Source organism: Mesocricetus auratus, unplaced genomic scaffold (genome assembly GCF_017639785.1).
Source record: "Mesocricetus auratus isolate SY011 unplaced genomic scaffold, BCM_Maur_2.0 Super-Scaffold_100008, whole genome shotgun sequence".
Lineage (NCBI taxonomy): Eukaryota > Metazoa > Chordata > Mammalia > Rodentia > Cricetidae > Mesocricetus > Mesocricetus auratus.
In genome coordinates this window covers 68,490,951-68,517,048 of record NW_024429192.1, presented here as the reverse complement: position 1 = coordinate 68,517,048, position 26,098 = coordinate 68,490,951, and the positions used below count along the sequence as shown (strand labels likewise).

General features: G+C 41.8%; 1 protein-coding gene across 2 annotated transcripts in view; it reads left to right on the top strand.

Annotated features, from left to right (window-relative positions):
• Positions 1–26,098, top strand: part of Map3k13 (mitogen-activated protein kinase kinase kinase 13) — a 140,425-nt gene that overhangs the window by 34,804 nt on the left and 79,523 nt on the right. Inside the window, exon 1 of one of the 2 annotated variants that reach the window (XM_040751057.1) lies at positions 14,724–15,087. The exons of the other annotated variant lie outside the window; for it this stretch is intronic. The gene's annotated coding sequence lies outside the window, so the exon portion shown is untranslated. Of the gene's footprint in view, positions 1–14,723; positions 15,088–26,098 lie in introns of those variants that run through there. 2 annotated transcript variants of the gene reach the window in all.

Sequence of the window (26,098 nt, the reverse complement as noted above, 5' to 3'; positions counted from 1 at the left end):
TGCTCTCTCCTCATGAGGACATGAAACACTGGATTTAGGACCCAATTATCCAGGATGATGTTCTGTTTGCTGAACTAATACTCTCTTCAAAGGCTGTTTCCAAATAAGTTCGCTCTGTTAGTGAACTCTCTTTCACTGCAGCAAAGAGAATCAGCTTAACAGGGAAGGTTTGCTCTGGGTCCTGGTTTCAGAGACTGTAACCCAGGTTCACTGCAGTGGCCCAGCAGGGGCCCAGCAGAGCTTGTAGTGGGGGGTCTGTTCGTCTCAGTGCCAGGAAGCTGAAGTGAGCAAGAGAAGATGGCCATGGACTTTCAGTATTGCCTTTGATGGCATCTCAGTTGGGATGCCTGGTGCACTACTCCTTTTATAGAAACAATAGTAACTCATAACAAACATCTTGCCTGATGACTCAGGTTCACCTGGGCTAGAAACCTCAAACCACTAGTAACAGCCTACAGGACAAAGCATATTGAGCTAGAGGCTGTGTCTCTGACATTTTCTCCAGTGTTCTTCGGTGTAGTGCTGGGAGTGACCATTACCACTGATTTCAGACTTCAGCCCAGGCAGCATATTTGTTATGCACTTCTGTTATTTGTATTAATAGAAGCAATGCACTATGCTGTTACATCTTTAACTATACCTCAATGGATTTTGATGCTTTCTACAGGTGTGAGCCAGGTTGTCTGTAGTTGGGATGCTATGAGATTCTGTGGATATACCAGCTCATGATATCATCACAAAATTACTCCCTTAAAAATACTCATTCATTATGGGGCATGGCCAAGCTATGCCCTCTTCTGAGGTTTTCTGATAGCCTCAGTGAAGACTGTTGCCAGGGCTGAGTTCCTTCTCCCCTGCAGGTCTAACTAGGGAACTTGTGGTAGGTGATACATTCCCTTCCTGTGATTATGGGTCATGTTGTCAAACAGAGCGTCTGTCCCCTACCTCCTTTTTTCCAGTGAGGAAGTCTACCTTCAGTTCACAGAGGTCACCCACACTTCCCTGCCTGGTGGAATTCCCCAACATGGTCACATGCTTCCTGGTAGCTACCATGAAAGAGAGGGAGGTGTCAGGCAGGTGCCATGGTTTTATGACAGTCACATAATTGTGTGCACGCAGTCATGTTCATCCCAGCACCTTTACTTGTCCTGTTGAGAGGATCAAATGCTACTTATGCTCAAGGACAGAGGACCACAGAGTCCTAGGGAGCATGGGAATCTACCATGGGCGACATTGGTGCCTTATCCAAGGTGCCTTCTTTACCCAAAACACCATTGCAGTGTCCTTTCATTTTCCCTCCACTCTACTGTAAATGGATGATTGCCAGTAAGTGTTTTAATGAATAGAAGTGGAACAATTACAATCAGAAGGGTGAAAGATAGCCATTCACTGTCATACTGAGATGTACTGAGTAGAAATGGCTAGGTGTGCATGCAGCTAGACCAACCTCCACAAACGCTTCCTGTGGATGAGGAGCCCAAGGCACTGCTGTCAACAGTCTAAACAGCCCATATCTACAAGGTCAAAGATACGTGGAGGGAGGTACTGCTCTTTGTCTTAGTAGGTGTGCTAGATCCCAAGTTCACCCCATACAGGTATTTACCCCCTTACTTAGTAAGTCACTGTTGAGTACTTCCCACAGGCTTACTGTTGCCAGATTCGCTCAATATAGTGTATATATAGCATGTGCAAGAGAGCCTCCATGACTTCTGCCCCTGCTGCAGGTGTTGACGGGCAAATGCTATGCCTTTGTCAGCAGGTACATAAGTGGAAAGGACTAGAGAGTGGGGAGAGGCAGAGCTGCTCTTGTGTCACACACAGCAACAGGTACTGTCAGATAGGCCATGGCCCCACCCGCTTTGTGTCACACCAGCTGGGAACTTGGTCAGCCAGGATTCAGTCGTCACTACTTCCAGTCTCTTCATTCAGGAATTCAGGGCATCTCAGGCCGTGCAGCTATTCGAGGCCAGCCTGGGAAACATGAGGCACAATCTCAAGACAGTAACAGTGTTGCTTTAAGTTCCTTAACAGATATAGATATGTTCACGTTGGCCTACTGCTCTTGGCGCTGTGTGAATGCCTGTTTACTTAGGCTTCCAAAAGTAGGATATTACCGTTACGAACACAATAAAGCAGAATGCTATCAGCCACTTTGCAAGCAGAAAGTGGTATCTCGCTGTTCCCATGTCTTTAGTTACTGCCCAAATGGAACATTTTTCTTATGAGCCTTGTGTCTTAAGTTTTGACTTAACTGGTAAGTGAGCCCTTTCCTCTCCCGTCTCATTCCTGCATTTACCCACTTTAATGACTCTTTATTTTTTAGCTAACAATTTTTCATAAATATATTTTAATCATGTTTTCCCGTTCCCCAACTCCTCTCAGATCCTTCCCACCCCCCATCCTCTCAAGTTTCTCCCTTTATCTTAATGCTTCTTGAACTCACAATGTACAGATTGGTTTTTTTTTTTTTTTGCATTTTGTGAATTTTGTAAATTCTTCCAAATAACTTTTCTTCTTAGTTCCCACCTCCCATTGTAATATGCTTACCCACACTCTTTTCAACTCATGCAGGAGTTTAATCTCCTTAGCCTCTCTGAAGTGTTCCCATGTGCTTTCACACAAATATCCCTGCACTGAATCGCCGGTCACTTCAGACCTGGTGCTGATTCCGAGACAGCACTGGCAAGAGAAGGAAGCCAGTGTTTCTTCCTTCTCTCCTCCAGTGTCAGCCCCACCGTGCCGGGGAAGCCGCTGCACGAACTTGACGACAGGTCTCCCGTCAGGACCCAGGGAGGGCCCAGTGCATGCTCTCAAGTTGTGTGACTTCGTTTTCCTGATAGCTTCAAACTGAAGTTTTCCTCAGTACAGATGGGCAGGTTCATATTTCTGCACGGATGGCAGACGAGCGATTATGCACGTGTGTAATTTACCAAAGCCATTTCAGGCTGTTCTGTGTAGTTTACTTTAGTTTTTGCATATTGCCTTATTGACCATCATTCAAGATTCTGGGATAATTTAGCTACAAATTAACTCACTTCACTTCTCTGACAATTGTTCTCAGGTAATATTAACACATTGCACTTTCCCTTTCAAATTCAGAGGTATTTCAAGATTATCTTTCAGGTTTGCTGTAGGTAGCAACAATGGATTTTCTCCCTGGGTTCAGAATGCAGTGAGGCATATTCAGGGGGTATATAAAGGTGCTTGCCTTACATGTAGTGGAGCTGTTCCAGAAATAGTAATTTGGCATGATCTGTGACTGCTGGGATCCAAGCCCTGTCCCTACCCTGTGCCTTGTCCATGCTAGGTAAGCCCTGTACCACTGCACTAACTACACGCTAGCCCTTAAAGATGAATTTTACAAAGTGGAACTCCAACAGCGAAAAGCCAGCTTCTGGCATCAAGGAATTTTGATGTAATGAGTAACTTCACATGGGGTGTAAATGCTAAGACAGTGGGGCCAGAAATATTTCACTTGACGCTGGAGCATACTATAAAGAAATCAGCTGAAAATTGGGACAAGAAAAGTCTTCCTGCATGAGATTATACTAGACAGAGCAAAACACACTGGTTTTCAGCACACCCACTATCCTGGCAACCGCTCCTCTTGCAGCTGAGAAGGTCCCCCACACCTTTGTCTCCTGAGTCACCTGGGGATTGAGAAGTACCAGCATGAGACCAGGTTAGCCTAGAGTGCTACTCTCTGCTGTCCTCTGTTGACACAGGGGAGCAGAGCAGGGCCTTAGACAAATGCCCACGTGCCTTAGAAAAGCATCAGTCCATGGAGGAAACATGGGAAAGACATGACGCTCACACTGAGTCTCAGCAAAGAGCTGGGAGAAGGGGAGGAGAGGCTGAAGGAAGGCAGAAATCCGCTCCTCCCAGTCAGGGCCTGGGCCTACACTTGTGACGCGCTTGTCTTTGGCATGGAGCATGTTTGTAAAGGGAATAAAGGCTTGTCCTTACACAAACACGCCCTGTCCTTATGCTGCAGTTTGCTCCACCACTCCCAGTGGTCACTGCCATCCTCTTAGCAAGGGCCTGGAGTGATCACTCTAAGCTGGGTGGGTACAGCCAGTTACAACAAGGGGGTATGGGACTGGTCTGGACAGAGGAGGGGTTTGGAGAAAACAGACAGGAGAGAGTGGGAACAATTCTGCCGAGGTAGCCCACACCGGGTGTGACATTGGTAAGGCACATATTAGCCTTTCCATTTCAATGTAAGACCACAAAGCACGAGGCGTGTACTATACACTGATAACCCCAGGAACTGGGAGGCAGAGACAAGAGGCTCACTCAGGTCAGTGTAACCCTTGACGACACTGGGAGTTTGAGGATAGCTCACCTCCATGAGCCTCTGGCTCAAAAAACAAGCAAACAAATCCTTCAGGTGAGAACATGATATATAAATACTCCATAAAAAGAATTTAGAAGTCTTAAATATTGTAAGATACAAATACAGAATCAGGAAGTATGGACTGTTTTTAAAATGAGCTCTATACAACTCCCCACATACAGGCTGTAACTGTGTGGAGTCACAGTTATACCATTGTCCTGTGCTTATTGCTGACAACAATAGCAAGCAAAGAAGATAGGACTCAAAAATCTCAAAATTAGTTTTAATATTCACTCCTTAATATAGTCACATGCTACATTCAGACAGTACACTTACAACCAAGTAACAAAGCCATACAGGAAAGGTCTTGGCTTTCTGTCACATACAGTTACCCTGTCAAAATAGGACAGTCCTGTTTTTATTAATAACAGACAGAAACCGCTGGTGGTTAAAAACTACTTCTGCCCAAACAACCTCATCGGTTCCAGTCTTGTCTCCCCAGACTGAGGGTTAAAGTGATGCAGGTGCCTTAAGTAAGAGGGGAGACAGAGCAAGTGCTCGGGAAGGGGACTCGACACAGTGTACTGAGGCCCTGAAAACCACACAAGCAGGTTTCTATGACGTCACATCTACGTCCAAGGTATCTTAACGTGTGTTGCTAGGTATTTGTAGGGATCAGTTATAGCTCCTGGTTTCAGACTGTCACTGGAATATGGACACTGTGAAAAGGAAATTCTACTAGTTGACAATCACAATGGAAACACAGTGGCCGCTATTGTCCCCCAGTACCCAGTCTTCTTTCTTCTATTAGAGACTCTGAAGCTTTATTTGGTACATGGCTACTGTTCTATAAGCCTCTTTACACACTGCAGACATGAGTAAGATCTAACCATGAGATGGGTGGAAGAGTGATGCCTGCCGCATCTCCTGGGGCCTCCCACCTCCACGCTGACCCATCTTCTGCCATGTAGATGTTCATAATGTCCCAGACAACAGAGAGCAACACAGCAGCAGTAACCCCGGGCTCTCAAGCATTCTAAGCAATCAAGCAAAGCTGTCTGCCCAGAGCACCTGAGTCACGTGACAGCCTTCCTTCTTTGAGCAACCAAATTCTTTGAGACTCTGTTACTGCTGCTTAATTTGTGACACAACTGTGTATACTGCTATGAGACATTTTGTGATTATTTTCTAGAATATGTAAATGAACAATGGTTATTCTAAACACTTTAAGAATTAATGTCTCAGGGAATCAAGGATCTGGAAGGAACCCTAAATCTGAGGCTTGAGAATTTTTTGAATTACATTTTGTCTTAAAATCTACAAACTATGCCGGGCGTTGGTGGCGCACGCCTTTAATCCCAGCACTCGGGAGGCAGAGGCAGGCGGATCTCTGTGAGTTCGAAGCCGGGCTGGACCGACAGCCTCCAAAACAGAGAAACCCTGTCTCATAAAACCAAAAAAAAAAAAATCTACAAACTAACAAAAGAGAAAATATTAGCATAATGTTAAGATGCTACTGAAACAAAGGTGTGCAAACAACAATAAAACGAATATTACACCATGCACTGACAGGCAGAGTTCCAACAGGCCTGGGGAGATGGGAGCTGGCAGAGAGTAGCACTCTAGGCTAACCTGGTCTCATGCTGGTACTTCTCAATCCCCAGGTGACTCAGGAGACAAAGGTGTGGGGGACCTTCTCAGCTGCAAGAGGAGCGGTTGCCAGGATAGTGGGTGTGCTGAAAACCAGTGTGTTTTGCTCTGTCTAGTATAATCTCATGCAGGAAGACTTTTCTTGTCCCAATTTTCAGCTGATTTCTTTATAGTATGCTCCAGCGTCAAGTGAAATATTTCTGGCCCCACTGTCTTAGCATTTACACCCCATGTGAAGTTACTCATTACATCAAAATTCCTTGATGCCAGAAGCTGGCTTTTCGCTGTTAGAGTTCCACTTTGTAAAATTCATCTTTAAGGGCTGGCGTGTAGTTAGTGCAGTGGTACAGGGCTTACCTAGCATGGACAAGGCACAGGGTAGGGACAGGGCTTGGATCCCAGCATCACAGAATAAAGAAAACTTCATTTCTTTAATTGTTACTCCACAGGTGACAGAGTACAAGCCTTTGTAGGGAGAGGGGAAGGGGCAATAAACAGGATTTTAAAAGTCTAACTTTCAATACTACAGGATTTAGACACAACTAGAGTAGGTAAACCAATCTCCCCAGTGCCTTACTTTTCTTATGTATATAATGGAGCTAGTATCAACCTATGGACATTTTCTGTGGATGTAAAAAATATAATAATAATATTTGCAAAGAATGTCCAAGACCTTATTTGTTCCCAATTATGTTTTCTAGAATTTAGAAACCCAAAACTCTAAAAGATCCCAATGTAACAAAGATTTTTTCAACACAAAAGTTATGACTTGCAAAATGGGCACAAAGAGGCTTGGGGATGTGACTCAGTGGCAGAGTGCTTACCTAGAATGTTCCATTCCTACATTGCAAAATAAACAAATAAATAATAGGCATGTGTTAAATGTATATATGATGGAGTAGTGATTTGTAAGGCTTTTTTATGCCATTACCCAGAGTAAGAAACGTAACTTCTATGGCACCCTCGTGCACACAGGACAAACAAGTTTCTTCGGATAGTACACCCAGCTTATCCTGTGAGATGCCCTGCTCTCTGTACACTAACTCATCTCATTTTAATGATGAGCCTTTACCCACTGAGATAACCTCATAGTCTCTACTGCAGTTTTTAAAAATGGTTTTGAAACAATCTCATATAGCCTTGGCTGGTCAACTCTGTAGCCAGGAATGACCATGAACTTCTGATCCTCTTGCCTCCCCTCTCCCAAAAGGTGAGTGTCTACACCATGCTGGGGCTTGAACCCAAGGCTTGCACTTGCCAACTGAAGTTTTCAAAACACCCTTTATAGATCACATAATTCAAAACATGTTTTCTGTCATTGTTTCTAACCTATCAAATATTTCCTTTGCCTAAAATGGAAAAAAAATGTATTAAACATTAATTCAAACATTTGAGGCTGTAATATAACACGTTTGTTTTAGTTACTTGTTTTCACATCAAGCATTGTTGTTTTTAGTGTTTCCTTTTAAAATGTGTAAACATGGCAGTTGGAGAGACGGCTCAGAGGTTAATAGTCTACCGTTGTAAAGGACCTGAATTCAGTTCCTAGCATCAACGTCAAGAGCTCACAACTAGCTTCACATAATTCTAGTCGAGGGGATTCCAAGTCTCTGGCCTCCTCAGTCACATATTCATGCCAACACACAGATACATCTATTAAAAATAAGATATAAATTAAAATATTTAGGAAGGATTATGCAGTAATTTTGAAATTGATAACACCTTTGTTGGCTATGTATGTGCATTTTAAACCATTTTCTCACAAGAAATTGCATGTATTTCAAGTATACAATTAGAGGGTTTTTAACATTCACCCATGAAGTCCTCACACAGTCAGGTGATGAGCGTAAACATTACCTGGGAGTTTCCTCAGAACACTAGAATCCCTTTCTGCCATGCTTCTCCCTAGCTGACAACCACTGAATACTCTCTCACATTAGTCCCTTCTTCCTAGAACTTCTTATCAAATGAATCGTAAAGGAAGCTAGGCATGTTTGTGCATGCCTACAGTTGAGAAGCAGAGGCAGGTAGGTCAGTCAGCCTCAATTACATGGCAACTTTGAGGACAGCTTGTACTGTGAGACCCTGTCTTGAAACAGTAACAACAGAATAATCACAAAGAATACCCTGTTTTATATGGATTCTTTTACTCTTAGATACATTGTAAAACATCTAAATTGCAGCATGTATGAATAGAACATTCCTCATGGTCGCTGAATACACCACAGGTATTTGTTCACTTATTAGGCATTTCTGTTTGTGTTGGAGTCTTATGTGTGTGTTTTCTAAATTTCTGTTTTATTTTTTACTGTTTTCATACAATATTGAAAACAAAACATGTCACATTCACATTCTTCCAAAGACTGTAAAGGTGATCTCTACGGGGGTAACACTGAAAAGTCTGAAACTCAATCACCTGATGCTAAAAACTCCAGTCCAACTAGATGCTTGACCTGAATGGTCTGCAATGTGCTTCGATGACTTAAAAGAACTTCCCACTCCATGCAAAGAGTACACTCCAAGAAGAAATCAAATTTCTGAATAGTTATTCTGTGTTCAGGTATTTATGTATAAATAATGATAAGTAGATTAGTCCTGTCATACAGTAGGTGAGTGTTTAACACTTTAAGAAAGTCTAGGTGGCTGAGGCAATGAAGTACTTGCCATTCAAGCATGAGGACTTAAAGGTTGGATCCTCAGTACTCTTGTGTGTGTGTCCCTGTGTATCTCCAGGCATAGTGACATGTCTCTGTAACCCTAGCTGTGTGTGTGTGTGTGTGTCCAGGCATGGTAGGATGTCTCTGTAGCCCTAGCTCTGTGTGTGTGTGTGTGTGTGTGTGTGTGTGTGTGTGTGTGTGTGTGTGTGTTCTCCAGGCATGGTGGATGTCTCTGTATCCCTAGCACTGTTTGTGTGTGTGTATGTCTGTGTGTGTCCAGGCACATTGGCATGTCTCTGTAACCCTAGCAGAGTCTGTCTGTCTGTCTCCAGGCACAGTGGAGGAGGTACAGCAAAGAAACACTTCAGACATGTCTGTTAGATACTTGGTCTCTGTCATTGGGAATCTGTGTTCGCATTTGGTGTGCTTATCTCTGCCCTTGTATGGATAAAGACTACAGTTCTCTGCTCATGCAGTCCTTATAGCTAGCATCCTAAATTAAAAAAATGTTGGCTTCTCAATAGTTTTAACATCCTGGGGCTGAGTCTTGATCATTTTCATTGGCTGGCTTATGCCTTGTGTCTGTCCTTTTTCACTAACCATGACCCAGGACATGAGGTGCCACAGCTCACTCTTTGAACCCTAAGTGGGGTTCACCTGAATCACATCGGTTGAAAGTGGGAAGAGAGACAGCCCCTCAAATGGGGAGGGGCAAACACAAATGGAAAAGGCAGATGTCGCCACCTCCTGTTTCATCGTTCATCTTGTCTCTACTTAGAGTGAGAAGGACACCTCATATCTAGATTCCCTCATCTTCCTTTACTACTCTCCTGCTTCTACTTCTCAAAGGCTGAGGTTAGGGGTGTGCACTAGCACACCCAGTTCTGGTTTTTGCACCAGTTTTCAGGAAGTATCTTCTAGCTTTCTCTGTCACTAACTGTCTTCATGCTGTGCCACCACCCTGGAAAACGGCCTGAGCTGGATGGTGTGGTGCACACAGTAACAGTTTCATTTTGTTCTCTAAGTGTATAAAATGTTTCCGTACGTTCCAGACAGTATATTTAGACCTCTGAAAGCTTGGCTATGGCACTTCACCATAATTTGTATTGTGGATGATGTGTTTTGAGGTTGCTAAATATTTGATCAATTGAGAAGCCATTTGCTCCAGTGCGTTTGCAGTATCAGTCAGGAGAATTCTTATGACTTTCACTAATAAGCATCCCTTTGGCAGAAAGGATACTTTAAAACTTCATTATGCTGGTATAATTTGTCTAGATAGCATAGAGCATTACAAAAATTGCTCTTCTATAGCTGATTTGATGTTTTATTATCCTTTGAAAAACTATATTATAGCATTCAGATCCAGTTAACTAATGATACCCTTTTAAGTTTGCTATAACTATGCATGCATTTAAGGGGTTCCTTTTATCTTAAAGATGATTATGGGATTTTGTTTTGTTTGTTTGTTTTTTGAGACAGGGTTTCTCTGTGGCTTTGGAGGCTGTCCTGGAACTAGCTTTTGTAGACCAGACTGATCTCGAACTCACAGAGATCTGCCTGCCTCTGCCTCCCGAGTGCTGGGATTAAAGATGTGTGCTACTACCGCCCTCCCAATTGTGAGATTTACCTACATGAGATTTTTATCTTTTTAATGTTCATATGAACATTATGTATTATGTATTTAATTCTAAAACTTTATTCATAGTGCTTATCATGACATATATACATATTGAGGTTAGGAGGGAAGTCAAACTCAAAACAAGGAGGAACAAGCAAAGTGCTAATTACAAAAGCATGTATGTTAGACATAAGCAGGCTCTGACTGCAGCAGCGGGGACAGAGGTGGTAATTCATTGGGTTATACTGCAGTCACCTGCAATGTGGGTGTCTAATTCTCTAAGAATAGAGAACTTCTCCCTGGTACAGAGCTGTCGTACAAATCCCTTGCCTGAGCTCTTTTTCTGGAAAATACCATTCAAGATGATAGACAGTGCAGAAGCAATTTGGTCTTCCTTATAATACTTTTTTAATAAAAGTGAGACCATAGGATTGAGTGACAGTGATCCTGCCAAGCTGATCCAGGCACGTGTAGCTTTGGGACACTCTCCCTTACTTAACACAAGGATAATTTAGTGAGTCTCAGAAGAGTATTTTTTCTTAGTTGTTTTCAAAAATCACTTTCTCCATTTAATGGGAAGTAAGTAAACATAATTGGATAGCTTGCCCATGTCTTTGAGTATTAAATTCCCATGTTAACTAGTATGGAAAAGATTCTCCCAGCTGAGAACACAGGTCTGAACTCTCCACTCTCATGTCAGCCCTAACCTACCTGTCCCCTTTTCAAAGCACATTTTGTGCAAGCTACCTCTTAATGTGGAAGTTTCTGCTGCCTTAAAATAGAGTTCTTTGTTAGATAGCCTGCCTACCTGAAGCACTGTCCCCACTGGTTCAGAACCTCAGATGATGTCTACCAGCCTCCTAAAGAAAGACTACTTGGCTGACCTTTTCTTTGGAAAAAAAGTTGCTGATCAGTTGTGTGTGTGTGTGTGTGTGTGTGTGTGTGTGTGTGTGTGTGTGTGTGTATACATACATACATACATACATACATACATACATAAATACATATATAAAATTTCCTGAATGTATTTGTTTTATTATAATAAAAATGGAGATAGTGTATTATTTTCATAATTTGGTTCTTGTACCTGAGAAACTGTTGTAATTTCTCTTCTAAAGGGGTGAGGGAGTCCAGGGTGTTTGAATAACAGTGAATGAACTACTGATACAACTTCTGATCTTCCATATGCTGGTGACTGTGCTAACTCCTGTGTGTGCCACTTTATCTAAGTTTCACAGAGTACAGAGTGTAGCCTCTCCTAAACCTATTAATGAAGGAGAAAACTGAAGTTCAGGCAGCCTAGGCTCCCATGAGTGACTGGTAACACAGAAAGGATGGTCCCCAGATCTCTGCCAGTTTTGACCACTGCACGCTGGCACCTGGTGGGGGTGCGGAAATCCAAGTCTGCATTCATCAGTACTTGTGCTAACTATTTCCTTCCTTTTTGAAATATGTTTGATCAAAAGTAGCCACTAAGTCTTGGTCCGTAAGACCTGCCTTAGTTTCTAACTTTATAACAAGCCATTTTCCTTTTTTAAAAAGCACATTTTTCACAAAGAACAAAAACTAAAACAGCTCATATTTTTATAGCAAGAAAAAAGTGTGTCTTGATTCCTATACTTAGATTTTTGTCTACTAATGATTTTTGAAAATGTTCTTAGGTAAGAAGGCCAGAATCATCTTCTAGTCATTACTGAAACCTGAAGGGGTTAATTTGGTTCTTGTAAGAGCCGCTCATCTTTTAATGGCTGAATAGCTCCCCACACTTGTCCATGTTGATGACATTAAAAACTACTCATGATGAAGGAACTCAGTTCAGTGTTTATAGATGTGACTATACTGGGTGTTAGCCATTAGCCACATGCGACTATTTTTAAATTTTAACTAAAATTTAAGAATTTGGTTCCTCAAGCACACCAGTCGTGTTTCACATGATTGGCACTTGTGGTGACCACGTCTATGCATTCATGTCACTGCAGCAGGTTCTCTTGGATAGTGAACCTTAGTGTGTACACCTTTATGCATGTCTCCTCTCTCATTTCCTCGTATGCAATGATCTTTTCTGAGAATGATGTCTGCATCTTCTACAACTGGGATAAGCACCTTCCCAATGACTTCCCATGATATTTGACCTGGAGGACCCTGTTGGCTCAGTTGATGATTTGGTGGTACAGGGAAGCATGCTAACCTAGACAGGATTCACCACGCTAAAGTGATGAGTCCATGTAGCCATCTAGTTTTGACTCACCAGATGATGTATTAACCAGCAGTCATGGGTGGCTATTCTTAGATGCATGTATAGGCTCTGTATTGTTGAACTGTTGCAAAGACTAACCCTACCACTGATGAGCTTGTTAGAAATTCTGCTGCTAATTGACCCTGGCCATAATTGTGGCAGCTTCTAGAGCGGAGTCAACTGGCTTTTAAAATGGATTTATTGAGATATGATTTACATGCAAACCCCTGTACACTTTTAATACATAGAGCTTGATATGCTAGTTGCTGATCTTATGGACACGTTCCACAGTAAGCCCATCTGGACTGCTGATTACCTCTCAATGGGGGATGTCCTTCTGTGTCTTGTGAATATATGTTTCTCTTATTGGTTGATGAATAATGCTGTTTTAACCAATGGACAAGTAGTATTTAGCCAGGTGGGAAATCCAAGCAGGGATAGACAAAGGTAGAGTCCAGGAGATGCCATGTAGCTACCAGGAAGGTAGGACACCTGGGCATTCTCCGGTTAGCCAAGACCACATGGAGATACACAGATTAATAGAAATGGGTTAATAATTAAGAAAGTTAGCCCAATAAGAAGCCTGAGTCATTGGTCAATCAGTTTATAATTAATATAAGCCTCTGTGTGTTTATTTGGTACTAAACAGCTGCGGATTGGGCAGTATAGAAACTTCCATCTATAACCTCTATTAGTTAGCCTGTATGCTTTTAAGAAAAAAATGGTTAGTTTGTTTGTTTTTATTAGTCTAGGAGCTTAATTGTATTCTTATTGGTTTTGATTGCTATTAAAAGAAAGAAGTATGCATATTCTTCGTCTTCTTCACATTTAATGATTCCCAAGTAATCTTGGTATATGAATATTTGACATATTTGTGGTACCCTCAGGGCCTGTTGGCAACATTTCTGTACTATATTAGCCATGAACACTCCTAACCTACACAGATAAGCTTCTTTGGTTAATCATTTCCATAATGATATTCTACCAACTTTTTTGTAGAGACCTGTTGACCCTCTTTGTCACTGATATTCTATTCCTTGTGTAAAGCAATAATGGAAAGTTTCCTCGTGACAAACACTTTCCTGCTCTCTCTTGTACACGGATTCTTGTTGAGTACTAGAATGAGTTTCTGTTGTGAAGGCTCCTAGCCATTAGATGTCTCACAACTGAGACCACACAGCAAGCACTTCTGTTCTGGGTTCAAGGATTCAGGACCATTTTCCAAATACAAAAGTGAAGGCCAGTTTTTGGAAAGTATTGGTAAATGTAAAGCAAAGTGTTAGGGAGAAGGGATAGTCCATTACATTAGTCTCCACTTTGGTATAATGTTTAAAATTTTAAAGAATAAAGAAATGTCATGAGCCCATTTGGTGAGCGAACACGGCTATTTTTGCTGTTACAATTCCACACTGAAGTCAAATTTTGCTCCAGGATTCATTAAGAGCCTTTTAGAGCCTTGTCTTCAAATAAAATTAATGAGGGAATGCTGTACTACTTTATTTAAATCTAACAGTAAATTACCCTTCTCTTCCCCCCTTGGATCCGTCACAAAGGTCAGGAACACATTGTTATAAAAAGCAATTCAGCTTATGTAATGCCATCTTAGTTAATTGCATGCACCTTGCTCTGTTATTTTGGTGTCCCAAATTGTGTTGTGGGGTGTATACATGGTGACCTGTCACCAATCTTAGGAACTAATTATTTATTTTGATTTCTTTTTGTTACATTAGGCATGTTAATAAACATCAAGAAAGGGTTTAAGGGAAATAGCTCTAATAGCCCTAAGGAATAAAAGCTCCAGTGATTAAACTTTGGGGCATTGATCCTTACAAAATTCCATTTTGATTCCTTTATTCAATAGCAAGAATAATGTTTTTATGATAATCAGCCTTTCTCCCATCCCTCTCTCCTCCCATTTTTCCCCGCCTCCTCTCTCTCTCTCTCTCTCTCTCTCTCTCTCTCTCTCTCATTCTCTCTCTCTCTCTCTCTCTCTCTCATTCTCTCTCTCTCTCTCTCTCTCTCTCTCTCTCTCTCTCTCTCTCTCTCTCTCTCTCTCTCTCTCTCTCTCTCTCTCTCTCTCTCTCTCTCATTCTCTCTCTCTCTCTCTCTCTCTCTCTCTCTCTCTCTCTCTCTCTCTCTCTCTCTCTCTCTCCCTCTCTCTCTCTCTCTTCTCTCTCCTGCTGCTGCTGCTGCTGCAGCTCTGTTGGTTTGGTTTAAGGCTGTGACAGATGTCTGATTGGCGGGCTGTTTATTCGGTGACCAGCTTCTTTCTAAAAAGAGGGCTGGCCTTACCTGCCTGAAGCCTATTGGCTGGGTATACTCTGGGCCCTCCCTCTCCCTCCCCCCACCTTTTCTTTCACAGCACACACCACCACTTAGTCTGTGCGGAATCCTAAACCAGCCCAATTTACATCCATTCATGAATGTGTGACGTCAGCAAGCTTTGAGCTCCTTTGCGGAGGGCCGGAGGATTGTGTGGGTAGAATCTCCCTCCCCCTTATTTTTCCAATTCTGCAAGGCTCTTTAGATTAACCTTCCATCTTTTTAAAGCAAGAAAATGGAACAGCATGTGTAGGAATTCTTCATTGTTGTGAGTATTACACTCTTTTCCTGTTTCGTCAGCATGTATCTCACAAGGACAGATGGGGAATTTATTTTTGCTTTAAGCTTATTAGAAAACTGACAGTATTGAGGAAGACACAAGGTGAGAGAGACGGAAAAAGGCCAAAGGAAACCTGAGCCGCCCCCTCCCCCCCCCCCAACCCCGGCATGGCTCAGGGACTGACAGCTGGTTTTTTTCTTTGCTTGCTTGTCTGCCGGCTGGACGTGGACATTTTTTGATTACGGTTCTGCACATTACCTTCGGATGATTGCTTGGTTTGTCTTTGAGAGGATGTAGATGTGTTGGGGGGGGGGGCTCAGAGAGCACCAGGAAGGAGCTGCAGAAAGTGGGGCCAGCAAGCCCAAGCAGGCTCCCGCTCGCTCGTCCAGCACTTGTCTCCTGTGCCGTCCTTCCCACCACGTCTCACCCTTCAACCTTGCCTTTGTTTCCTAATTGTGTAACCGTCCATATCTTGTGTTTGCAGTATGGGAAGACAAATACTTCTTCAACCATCTTCAAATGCTTTTATGATGAGAACCGTTGGGCTATGTTTGTACATATTTGTTACTCTTTTTATATCATTTTATACCTAAAATCTGTACTGAAGGCTGAACCAGAATTATCCTTAAATTGTAAGGCTAATTATTTTTTAAAGATTTCTAATGAAGTCATGTCTTCCTATGTTTCATTGTATAGAAATGCAACTGAGTATTTTCTAAGATGGACTTCCACTTGAAAAGGTTACTCTTCTAGGTTCTGGAAACTGGAGAAAGTTCTGATGTCTTCCATGTATAAAGTTGGTTTGATAATTTGTTTACAGTTTTAACAAGAAATATCTGTGGTTGTTTCCAGTGCTCAGGTTTATTTTGAGGAGAGGTGTGACACTGTGTCATATTCTGCCCAAGGTAGTTCCTGAGTCCATATCATCTAGTTGCATCTCCCAACTTTGAACGACTGATGTACTACTCTGAAACATGCCTTTGTTTATTCTTTCTGGAAAGAGAGGGGGGCTTTATTTCTTGTCACTCAACCATGTCTGTCTTACTTTTTGAAATCAATGCTTAATTTTGATTTTTCTTCTAGAGCAGAGGTTCTAAATTGTAGCACTCATGTTAGTATTCAGATCATTCTTTCTTTTGGGGGAACGGTTATTCTTAATCTTTCAAGTGAACGTGCATTTCATTTTAAAATTATCATATCCGAAGCTGAAATACTTTATTTTCTTTCTCAGATTAACGTCGAATATCCTCATTTTGTTTTTGCTGTGTATTTTAATGTCCTAGAGTTTGCAGGAAGGAACCCTCTGCCTATTGCCCACACAATTGTACTTTTACATTTTGTTGTTTTTATTTGCTGAGTTGAGCATATCTGATACTATTTTAGATAAAATCCCTATATTTTAAGATATCTCGATATATTGCAGCATTTTTCTTTTTGCATCCTGTCAAGACTGTTGAGAGCATTTCCAAAGATATATTAAATTGTTGAAGTTCAAATCCTTAACCTTTAAAAAATTATGTTTATGTATTCAAAGCCATTTTGAGAAATGTTCATTAGATTCTGCCTTTATATATATTTTATCACATCAGAGCTTTATTTCCGTGAAAGAAATTTAGCCTGAAATTGATTTATTAAAGTAAAAATATCCCTCTTAGGCACAAAGTTGAGTATAGAACCCCCACCATCCCCACTCCTGGTGGCTGTATTCTAGATTATGTTTATTTTCATGTATAGCGTACTTGTGGGATAAAACAATAACTCTTAATTGTTTAATATCAAACAATAAAATACTGTGTATCAGTGATTATCAATAGATGCCTTTCTGTCTAAAAGTTGAAACTACTCCAGGAATAGGAATTAATTTATTTAGTAAACACAGTCAGTCAAAGCAGAGCTGTGTCCTGGGGAACTGGCATCAGAGTGGTTCCTAAGGGCAAGGGGCCACACCCATGGGCACATAACACAGTGACTGACTGACTGGGTGGCAGAACCCGAGAACTTGGTTTGCACTGTCTACTTCCCTTCCTCTGTGTGCTGCAGTTGACTAGTCACATGAGGAACTCACGTGAGCCAGGATAGGCAAGGTGCTCAAACCGGCCAGGTGGTGTAGCCTGACACTGGTGTGTTTTGTTAAAATTAAAGAGCACTGCCTAGGAACACTCTGCTGGTTGAAGAAAAAAAAATGTCATTCCAAGGATATCACACTCTGGCTATGTCAGTTCTGATTCTGGGAAAGGAAATGGAGAAGCCAAAGTTTTAGGAGATGCAGTTTTATTCTTAAGAACTCTAGAAGGAAAATTAGTAGACATTGACTTTGACAAAACAGTTTTCCTCCTTTTGTCCCCTTTTCTTTCCCATCCTCCCTCTTTTCTTTTCACTATTGGGTAGTCTTTAGTATGTTCACCATGATCTCAGTCAATGTAGAATTTCTTTATCAAAGAAAGAAGGAAAGGGAGGAGGGAGGGAGGGAGGGAGGGAGAGAGAGAGAGAGAGAGAGAGAGAGAGAGAGAGAGAGAGAGAGAGAGAGAGAGAAGCTACACACTCACTAGCAGTCACTTCTTATTTCTATCATCCCTCTGCACTAGACAACCACCAATCAATCTCCCCTTTTTATTTTTTATTTATTTGCTTATTCTGGACATTTCTTACAGATAAAGTCATAGAGTGTATGATCATTTGTAATTAGCTTTTATCACTTTTTCAAAGTTCACCCATGATTTATTGCATCAGTACTTCATCTCTTTATATTACTGAATAGTATCTAAATATACATAGTTAAATCATCTTCTCTATCCATGTTTATGGATATGGGCTATTTCTACTTTTACCTACTAGGAATCCTATTGCTTTTGATAGTTATGTACAAGTTTTTGCCTATCGTTTCATTTTTCCTGAGTACTGAACAATTGAGGAGACACTAATCTTCTTTTCTAAGTTGGCTGTGCCTTTGTACATCCCCATCAGCCACACCCGGTTCAAACCTCTCCACACCCGTCACATCTTGAGCATCACCTTAATGGGTGTGAAGCAGCATCCCATTGTGCCTTTGTTGACATCTTCCTAGTGACTGACCATGTTGAACATCTTTTGATGTGTTTACTGGCCATGTGTGTATCTTCTCTAGAGAAATGTCTATTCATACTCTTTGCATATATTAAAAATTAGTCATTCATGTTTTTATTATTGATTTATGAAAGTCCTTCCTATACTCTGGATACAAGCTGTGTCAGGCTAAGTGAATGGTAAATATTTTCTCATAGGCTGTCTTTTTGTCAGTGATAAGTACCAAAAACTAGTTTTTAGGAAATTCAGTTTCTTTCTTTTTTTCTTTTTTTGTGCTTCTGATGTTATGTCAAAGGCAGTGTTCTCTAACAAGGTCATTAAAGTCCATTCCTATATTTTCATCTAGACATTTTATAGTTTTTTTTTAGCTCAAAGCTTAGTTAACTTTTCAGTATGATCTAAAAACAGGATTCATCATCACTTTTGGATGCGGCTATCCAGTTGTTCCAGGATATCTCTTTCCCTCTGATATGTTGTCTTGGCATTCTGTCAGGAAACTTTCAAAACAAAATACTGCTGCATGTGATGGCCTATCAGGGGGTGGAGACAGAAAGATGAGGTGTTCAAGGCCATCCTTAACCACATAGTGAGTTTGAGGTCTGCCTTGGCTACATGAGACCCTGTCTCATAAAACAATAACAAAAAAACCCTGATAGAATACTTCCATTCCTAGAGATTCACATTTACTTGGCCTAGTCATAGTTAATAGTCATCTACACTTTGAAAGGTCCTCTACTGATTGTAACACGTGGACAGGGTTGCAAACTGCTAGTGTGGGTAATTTTAGGGCTAGTCTTAGGAAAGAAGAGAGGCACTATTCCTGAATAAGGACAGAGGGTGAGAGAAAACAGTTCTGACATGGAAAGAAGGAAAAAGAGCAATGAAATCTATTCATTCTAGAAAGCACAGGCTTTCTTTTTTTTTTTTTTTTTTTTTTGGTTTTTCGAGACAGGGTTTCTCTGTATTGTTTTGGAGGCTGTCGGTCCAGCCTGGCCTCGAACTCACAGAGATCCGCCTGCCTCTGCCTCCCGAGTGCTGGGATTAAAGGCGTGCGCCATCACCGCCCGGCAGCACAGGCTTTCTTATCAATTCCTCCAGTGGAGGTGTTGTCCCAGAGTAGTGTTAGCATTTATTTAGCACTTTGTACATGCCTATAAACTTTTTCAGAGCTTTTATGTATATTATTTCATTTGAATATAATCCTTATAATACAAAGAAATACTATTCTCATTTTGCAACTGAGACAAAAGGCTGCTGACTCAACCAAAGATACCGGAGAATATATGTAGTGTCAATTTTCAAATCCAGTTCTCAGTCTTAATCTTTCTTTTGTATGCTGTAGATTTCTCAACCAAAGATACCGGAGAATATATGTAGTGTCAATTTTCAAATCCAGTTCTCAGTCTTAATCTTTCTTTTGTATGCTATAGATTTTGAACCTGGGAGTAGTACTGTAAATTTTTGTTGATCCAATCTAGCATGAGTTACAGATCTTTTCTAATATTTCTTTGGGCTGAACAAAGTAAAATATGTTTAGTTGTAGGGATATAGGGCTGGGGGTTGGCCGAGCAGGTGCAGTGGAAGATGAGAGGGTGGGGTTAAAGAGGATTATCATGTCATAGATAATCATGGAGCCCAGACTGCTGGTACTTTGCCGAGGTGCAGCTAGCAAGAAAAACTCTAAGAAGATCAAGGGCTAATATGCTGGACTTGAGAGGTGATTGAAGGGGTGGGAGAGAAATCATGAAAGAAAGGCAAATGGGCCAAATAGTATTGGCAGGTGTAGAAATGTTGTCATTCATTTTTATTTATTTAGTCAACAAGTATTTACTGAGCATCTAGTCTGTATTTTAGGTACTAATATGAGGCAGAGAACAAAGGAGACAAAAAGACCTTCCCTCTTGGGGCTTATTTGGTTCCAATGGAAAGAGACAAGGAGTAAATAAATAACCTACTTATTGGTAAATGCTTTTAAGGAGAAAACTAAACACATGGGAAGGAATTAGAGAGTACTGGGGGGAAGTAAAATAAAAGAAGTGTCTTTTCTAATTGAATTGGGTTGGTTTTTTCCCCACCAGATATTGACTCCTCAAAGAGATTAATGAACCATTAAACAGAAGCTAAGTCAGAAGAGAAAGAGAGAAGGAGTGGAGAGAGGGAGATGGAGGGGGAGGAGGAGGCCTTGAATGCTCTGAGCTGGAACCTTTTGGTTTATCATTTGTACCCAGTGCCTGGCAATCCACGAACACTGTCTGTTGGCAAGTGTGCTTTTGGTGAGGGATGGCACTGGTGGTTCCTCACCAGATGGAGGGCCCGGCAGGGATAGTGCTTGAAGAAGTCTTTCAGATCATGCTTGCTACCCTGTTGGGCGTGTGTGTGCGTGTCTCCCCTCATAGCATTGCCACTGCAGATCAGTGCAGCAGGCCACAGTTAGTGAATAAGGCAGTAGGACAGACACTTCAGCTTCTATTGGTTTTTACACTTTACTATGAGATGCACGTGCACGCGCACGCGCACACACACCACACACACACACACACACACACACACACACACACACAGTCTTGAACCGGAAATCTGCCTTCTCCATTTATCCTAATACTTAGCTATATTAAAGTACATTTGCAAAAAAAAAAAAAAAAGACAAGAAAAAGAGAAGGTAAATTAATCTCAGACTTGTCCTAAACCGGTGGCTCTCAACCTTCCTAATGCCACCACTCTTCAATACAGCGCCTCACGTTGTGGTGGTACTCAACCACAAAACTATTTCAGTGCTACTGCATAACTGTCATGAATGGAAATGTAAATATCTGGTATGCCGGGTATCAGATATGCAGCCACTGTGGAAAGGGGTCACAGAGTCCAGATCTGCTACAGTCTTCTGTTTTGGGGTGTGCCCACTGTAATGTCTTTGCTTCAGCTGCTTGTCATGCTCAAAAGACTAGCACCTTCCTTCCTACTGACGGGTCAGGTCTGCATGGAGGGATGTGCCTGCAGGCTAGTACCCTCCATCTGCTGTGTATTGCAGTTTTTCTTCCATTAGTTTAGTATTCTCAGGTGAAATTCACCAATTCACATGAAGGAATCCATTTATTTATGAGTTTCTCTATGATTAAAGTGAGCTTGAGCATTTTACTATGATGGGGGGCTCTCCTATCCGTCTCTCACTACCTTCGCCTGTCTTCTAGCTCATATTAAAACTGAATGAAGCCTGAGCCCTGGGATAAGTGAGACAGTGAGAACTAATTGGGGGAAGGGAGGGGATCAGCAGGAGCCGTGTAAGGGGATAGGGAAGACCAATGGGAGACAGGAGTGAATAGGGACCAAGTAAAATTGCATGTGGGAATGAAAATGCCATAAGGAAACCCATTACTTTAAGCCAGCCTCAAGTGGCTTAAAAAGTAAACATTAAAAACAAGAAAATGAAGACCCTTTAATCTATACATAGTGTAGTTATACTTTGTAAAGCCTTATTGTTTTGCATAATGGTGGCTTGCTTTTGAAAATTATTTTCTCATATTTCACCAAATATTAAATTGGTTGTAGATTCTGCTAAAGAAAAAGTTAAGTTGCATTTTTAAAAATAAATATATTTTGGTAGACTTTCATTAAGTAGGACCTGAGTTCAAATTCCCAGGACCCACGAGGAAAAAAAAAGCTGGGTATGCTGGACTATATCTGTAACCCTAATGTTGTGATTATTGGATCCCTAAGCTCACTGGTTGGTCAGTCTAGCTGAGGTGGCAGTCTCCAGGCTTAGTGACAGATCTCAGGACATCCCCACCTCAACCTTTGACCTCCACACGTACTTGCAAACAAGCAAGCACACCTACACACATGTATACACCCACATACACACATTTTAATTTGTAAAGCTTTTAAAGCCCTAAGCAATTGCCAAGCAGAGGAAGCTGATTTTTGTTTTTGTTCCTTTGAGACTAAAATCTCATGTAGTGCAGATTGGTTTAAAAATCACTGTGTAGCTGTGGTGACCTTAAACTCCTGCTCCTCTACCTCCCAAGTGCTGGGATTGCAAATGTGTGCTCCATGTTAGGCTATGGTATCCAGTCTCAAAATCTTAAGGCTTTTGTGTGTTGGCTTCCTTTAGTACCAACCTTTCTCCGTGTGACAGTGTTATAAAAAGCTGTCTTCTTGCAAAAACCCGATTGTGTGTTGCAGGGCATCCCCCCCCCACCCCGAGAAAATGCTCCTCCGTAACCTCAGCTTTAATTGTTTTAAAGTATTAAGGAAAAAACAATGTGGGGCTTTCTGCAAACAGATGCTGATTGTCCCCAGTGACTCCCTGGCCTGGGGCAACTCTCAAGAAGACATTGTGCTGAGAGGTTGGAGACCAGGGGATAGGGAAGACAACGATGGATGGAGTTGAAGAAATGGCTGAAGATGAAAGACAGGAAAAAGATGATAAAGACAGAGAATAAAGTACAAAGCAGACAGTGGCTGAATCAAGAAGGCTGGTGGCAGCCGGGACAGCAGTTTTCACCTCTAACTAGGGGGAGTCGCTGTAGGATCTAGACTAAGAAAGATTCTGTTTTAGAGTCCTAAAGGGGACTGTCACAGTGGCTATTACTAAAGAAGGATCAATTTGCAAAATAAGTCCACTGAGGCTTCTTATTACCCCCAGGCACCGTGCCTGCATTGTTGGCGGCTGGCAGGCCTGCCGTTAATGGGATACATTAGACTATCTGCAGGCGTGGATAACCGTTCGTAATTGAGTCTAGTGAGATAAAGCACAGCAACACACAAGTCAGGATTGCATTTTCCAGAGAAAATAATCTCTGACTTAAGTAAACGTAAGCATTTTACTAATTACACAGCAATTATATGATAGCCCAGATCACAACAAATTTAAGCACAGATGCATATGAAAAAGAGACATCTGCAGCATACCTATGGCTATTCCCATCATGACTTCCAGACCTCAATGATAGCCTCCCTTTCACTTTGTTAGGCAGAGCGGCTTCTGGGAAATGCCCACCTGACAGTGCAGCTGGTAAGGCTCCGGAGCCAATACGAAGACAGATTTTACTATTTTGCCACATTCTCCCTACCCCCATCTTCCTTTCTCTTGCCATTTTGAGTAGAATCCCTTCCATCTGTTCGTCTATGAAAAAAATTACTGAACATTTGCTTTGTATCACTTGTGCAAATTTTCCAACTCATGCCTTTAAATATTCTGAGTTCTCAAGACCAGAGGGTATCTCTTGGAGAAAGAAATACAATCACATAGCTTTTGTGTTTCCTGCCATGGCCACTGACTTTGCTCACACACTCCCTGCCATGTTTTTTTTTTTTTTTCAACCAGGACTTCTGCCATGGCTACTAACTCTGCTCACACACTCCTCATTTCTTGCTCTTCTTTGGCCACAGTTTATTTACATACAGATGCTCAGGAAGACAAGGCAGATATCACTTGAGTTAAAGACCATCCTGGAGAACATAAAAGACCCAGTGCTCCATCTCAGAAACAAGGAAAGGGGTTGGGACATAGTTGAGTTGGTAGAGTGCTTTGCCTAGGCTGCATGAAGCCTCAGATTCCAAACCATAAGCAAGCGTGGTGGCATCTAATCCTAGCTCTGAAGAAGTGGAGGCCAGAAGATAAGATCCAGGGGAAGCTGGGAAGATGTTATCTACATTGGAAAGAGGTGTGTGTGTGTGTGTGTGTGTGTGTGTGTGTTGCTTGGGATTAAACCAAGGGCCTTGTGTGTACCAGACAAATGCTGTCACTGAACCACACTCTCAGCCTATGTAAAATTTCTTTCCACTGGATCTTATACCATTGATAAACTGTTTTTGTCTGTTTTTTTTCCCTGCTAACTATTTAAAAGGCAATGGATAATTTTGAAAGCAGAGTATCCAGTAAGGTTCTAAAAGCATTGGGCCAATCCTTTCCTCTCTCTTCTCCCTTTCTCTGATACCAGAATGGTGCAAATGAGTTAGTTTCCTGACTGATGCTGTCAAGAGCATGAACAGTGCTGAAGAGAGGCAAATGCCAGGTGCTTGCTGGGCCTCTCCTGAAGTCACCATCTGGTTCTCACTCGCTCTATTGGCACATTTGGAACTGCTGATGATCAAGAAACTGGGAGTGTTGCAAACTTTATAGGCAAGTTAAACAAGTATGGATGGAATGGTCAGCCTAGAATTGCTGTGCTAGCCAAAGACCTAAACAGTGGCAGAATAATCTGCTCCTGTCTGGTAAGTTGGGGCCACTGTAGTGACAACCTCAGCTGGCATGACAAAAAGAGAGAGAAAACTAGGGACTCTTTTTCTAGAAATGTAACACATACTCAGATGAGGTGCTCACTGGGGGAAAGAAGCAGTGGTCTACTTCTGGAAAGTAAAACAGAGAGGCTGCTGATACGGTTCAGTGCCACACAGACATAAGAAGCTAAGTGTTGATGCCAGCACCCACATGATGCCTGTAACCCCAGTGTTTGGGAAGTGGAGGTAGGGAAGCCCTGACTGGCAGACTAGCGAGGCTACCTGAAGCCATGAACTCTGGGCTGATATTAAGACTTAGCCAAGTCAGAAGCAGGCAGATCTCTATGAGTTTGAGACCAACCTGATCTACAGAGTGAGTTCCAGGCTACCCAAAACTACACAGAAAGACCTTGTCTCAAAATGTTTTTAAAAAATTTTAAAAAGAAGCAGCAGGAGAATTTACTATATAAGATGGGAAGTAATGATTGAGAAAGACACCCAGCCTCATCTTCTGGCTTCCACTTGCACACACACATATGTCCATACACATGCCAATATATATGCACACATGCACACCATCCATACAAATGAAAGGAGGTAAAGAGGAACAATAAAAAAAAACATGTTATGCCAGGCAGTGGTGGCACACGCCTTTAATCCCTGCGCTAAGGAGGCAGAGGCAGGCAAATCTCTGTGAATTCAAGGCCAGCCTGGTCTGCAAAGCTACACAGAGAAACCCTGTCTCGAAAAATAAAAAAAAGAAAGGAGGAAAAAGAAAAACCAAATTAGTATTGCAAAGCCAAGGGGACCATAGGAAAAAATGGAAGACACTCAAAGGAAGTGCCTATACAGGAAACTTGCATCAAAGCCTTGCCAGGCTCCTAAGCAATAACAATGGTGACTTACTACCCAGACACTCTGCTATGCTGAGGAATTGTGCATCTTTGCAAACCATGTTCACATGTCTGTGTGAGCATCTAAGAAGACTCTGAACTTTTTCTGAGTAGCAGGTAGTAGCCAAGGATTTGCTAGCAACCAGGAAGACATTGAAAAAGTAAAGGAAGAGAATACTTTTCCTAGAAAATGCTTCAGATTATCTTTCTGTAGATAGTTGCAAAATATAGTTGATGAAACAAATACTCAATAAAAAGTTTTTCAGATACTTAGTTATAGATTGTTTGGTAGAGTATGCCTAAATAAGAAGAAACAAACACAATTTTTCCACTTCTGTTCACTCTAGTTAACTTGACCCAGCTCTGAAGTGAGATTTCCTTTTGATAAGTTATAACCACTCATCCCCCACATCCATCTCTCACTAAAAAGGATGCATTAACACCTTCACAGCATTGATTCTGCAAGGAGTCTTAACCATGATCCAGCCAAAGTGGTGCTTGAAAAAATATCGCCTAGTCCAGTATTGTCAGCATCATTGAGGAACTTGTTAGAAAAGCAAGTTCAGGGTCTACTCCAGCAGGATCTGGCATCTGTGTTCAACAAGCTGACGAGTGGAGGCTGGTACACACTCCGCTGGTGTCTGGGTCGGGGGTGCCACCCAAAGGCCCATGTGTTAAAGGGCTTGCTCCTCAGCTCGGTGCTGTTGGGAGGAGGTGGTGCTTTTAAGATGTGATAGCTGCCCTTGAGGGGATTATAGGCCCCTCTTGTCCTTTCTCGGGAAGTGAGGTGAGCTGCTTGCTCCACCACACACTCCAGCTGTGAT